Below are 3,122 nucleotides of genomic sequence, written 5' to 3'. Positions count from 1 at the left end.
TCGGAAGATAGATCGGACTATACTTTCAACTTTCAAGCCCGTGGACAAGGTTCATTTCTGGGTTTAAGGTCGATTATTAAAATGGGCTGGCCTAGTTCAAGCAGATTTTTGTCCGCTTGATGCACCAAAATTTTTGGCTTCAAAGGATCAATATCCCATTGTTTGTGGTCATTTTTTTAAGGAGTCGCCAGCATGTTCGTGCGTCGGTGTATTTATTGGTTAAATGTCACAATCCCCAATGTCTATTGCCTATTATCGAAAGTTAACATTTTAAAGATTAATTAGTTATTTTAAAATGGGGACCCTGGTCCTGGTAATGTAATTGGATGAGATTTTAGATTGGATTCAGCCACATTCGAGTTTAATTCGATTATCAAAAGCATACATCTGAATCTGACTGGTTTTATGGGGTGATATGTATGGGTCCGTCCTAATGTTCTATTACATTTTCGGGTTTCAGATTTAAGCTGAATTTCATCAATTTTAAAAAGAGAGGAAATTAAATAAATAGATTTTTCACCTTATACATTATAATTAAGACTGTGCAATATCCAGATATAGGCATACAATCATACATATAATTTATATATGTCTTATAAAAATTAATTGAAATTGAAGCATAGTTGGATAAGATATCATATGTGGATTTCAGAATCAGATCCGATCGGTAAAGGAATCATCCAAATCTGAAATAATTGGATGGGATAGCAGAACAGATGTTCCATAATTCCATTGACAGCCGTAAATGGTGTATACCTACGAATTAAAAATGTTTTGAAGGACTGTTTATAAATAAATAAAAGGATAAATTTCTTAAATTATTTCTACTATTTAATTAATTGATTATTTTATATTTCTTTAAGATCCGTACATACCATTTTTTTTTTTTTTTTTTAACTCAATATTATTCTTTTCATTTTTTCCCCTCAATATTCTGACCATTTCTTTTCATCTTTCTCATCCCCCTCTCTGTCCCATGTTCTCCGATGACTGGGAACGGGCACTAAGATAGCCGTCCGCTCTTCCACCATCCCAGCTCTGCATCGGTCTAAACCACTTCTTTCTCTCATTTCCCTTTTTATTTTTCTCCCCACTTCACTGTAAACAAACTATAGATTCCTTTGAATACGGCATTACGAGAAGAATCATCTGAGGTTGTAAGAGCAGAGACAAACACAGCTGCTTGCTCTCAAAACGATGGTTGATGACTAAAATCAAGCTGGATTTGAGAACGAAAACAGAAGATAATCATGTCGTTCGCCTTCTCCTGGATCTGATAGGATTAAGGGGTGCGATAAGAACATAGAAGTTAAACCAATGTAATAGAAAGCAAGATAAATATGAGGTCAAACTAAAAGGTTGATTGTAAGGTTTAATATTTCAAGTAACAACAACAGAGGGGGAAAACCATACACCTACATTACAGCTGAGGCACAGTAAAATAAAACCGCAGAAATCAGAAGAAACGAGTCGAAGCAAATGTATGTCACCGAAAGCATCTCCGAACAAAGATCCCTGAAATTTTGAATTGAACTGTTGCATCTCAGATCTTGAGTTTAGTTTCAAAATTGAAGTAGTGAGGCGGCGAGAGATAGAAAGAATAGTTCAAGAGCAATAATGAAATTAAGAATCCGTGGAAGAATTTGATAAAAAGAAGACCTCAATTAATAAACCATCAACATGCTAAATTCCCGTTGGGGCCTTATATTTCTTTCACTATATGTTTATTTTAGTTGAAGATAGATAGGGACTTTTGGTATTTGGGTTATCTTTCAAATTTGTTTTTGTATAATGGGTTTCTAAGAAACATGGGCTGTATTTGGAAATGATGCAAATGGAATGTAAATCCTGATTCAAGGTAAATTTGCACTCTGGTTTATTTTTGCTTGTGTTTGACAACATTACATTGGTGCATTTACAAATGAAAGACCAATGCATATTTGCATTGATAATAAGATGTAAAAGTACATCAATAAAAAAAAAAAGTAAATTTGCATTCAAATGGGCTTTTGATAAAAAAAGTATATGTTTTATTGGAATTTGTGTTTGTATTCATTACAGCTAAACTTTTGTTTGGTAAGAAGGTAAATTTGTTAGCGCAAAACTAAACCAACTTTACAATTTATATAGACCGTTTTACACTACATGTTTGCATTCACACTTATTTGCATTGTTTCTAAACATAGCCATAAGAAAATATGTTCTTGGTGTGATTTGTTTCAGGCATTGGACCCTGCAGCAACCCTTGCTAGAATCCCGGAACCTTGAAACCCCTCTTTCCCTTCCCATTATCAAAGCCGATGTCTCCCATCTAGCACATAAAAAAATAATGGTATTTTTCACTGACCTGTAGTGTTGAAAAGCATAGGAGAAAGTCTAGCTTCCTGTGATGATTCTGAATAAAGAAGACGATTCTAACTTGCATGGTGCTTTTGAATAAGGTGAAAAGGGCCGGCCAAAGTCACCACCACTGGTTCAGTGATAGGGGGACGAAGAAAACTGTGAGAAGAAGAGAAAAGAAAGAGAAAAATAAGAAATAGAATGAGAGAGAGACCAGTAGGTAGGCCCTGCCCTTGGCTTTGGCATATGAGAGATTTGGCTACTTTCACAAGCAGCATGACCATGCAATTGGTATCCGCTTTATCCCTTGACGATGTGGTTGGTAGACGGAGATGGAGATAGAAATGGGGACGAAGATGGAACTGGAGACAAAGCAAAGATATGCTTCTTATCTTCATGAAATTTGGATTTTATTTTGAAAACTTGAACAATAATGAAGGGCAAATTTGACATTTTGTTATTTTTCATTAGAATTTAATGATGATGTCAATTGCCAGAAACAATAAGGGTGGTGTAAGACAATAATTAAACAGTAAGAGTATAATTAGTCAATTAGCTAAACAGTAAGGATAGTTTAAAAAATTTGCCCTAAATGAAAAGGAAGATTATCATCATCCTACTAGTGCCTTGTATATAGATGGGGGTAGGTGAGGTTGAAAATCTTTTTTGTCGGCAGTGGTAGGGACCTTCCCCTACCTTCCCCAGAGATCAGTCACAAGACCGTGTTTACATCATTTGTACAACCTTTTACAGTCATGTACTCGGCATACTTATAAGCTTTT

At 35.1% G+C, this 3,122-nt stretch overlaps 1 long non-coding RNA gene across 1 annotated transcript; it reads right to left on the bottom strand.

The window, feature by feature from the left end:
* Positions 1 to 667: 667 nt before the first annotated feature.
* On the bottom strand, positions 668 to 2,670 carry LOC148802209 (uncharacterized). The gene is made up of 3 exons (XR_016083103.1): positions 2,348 to 2,670; positions 1,420 to 1,515; positions 668 to 1,273 (listed from the first exon to the last, which is right to left on the bottom strand). It is a non-coding gene; the product is annotated as an uncharacterized LOC148802209 (long non-coding RNA).
* Positions 2,671 to 3,122: the final 452 nt, after the last annotated feature.

This window comes from Nelumbo nucifera, chromosome 2, assembly GCF_055504915.1.
Source record: "Nelumbo nucifera cultivar China Antique chromosome 2, China Antique-T2T, whole genome shotgun sequence".
Taxonomy (NCBI): Eukaryota; Viridiplantae; Streptophyta; class Magnoliopsida; order Proteales; family Nelumbonaceae; genus Nelumbo; species Nelumbo nucifera.
The sequence above is the reverse complement of the archived record's forward strand: the minus strand, read 5'-3'. Positions and strand labels throughout refer to the sequence as shown.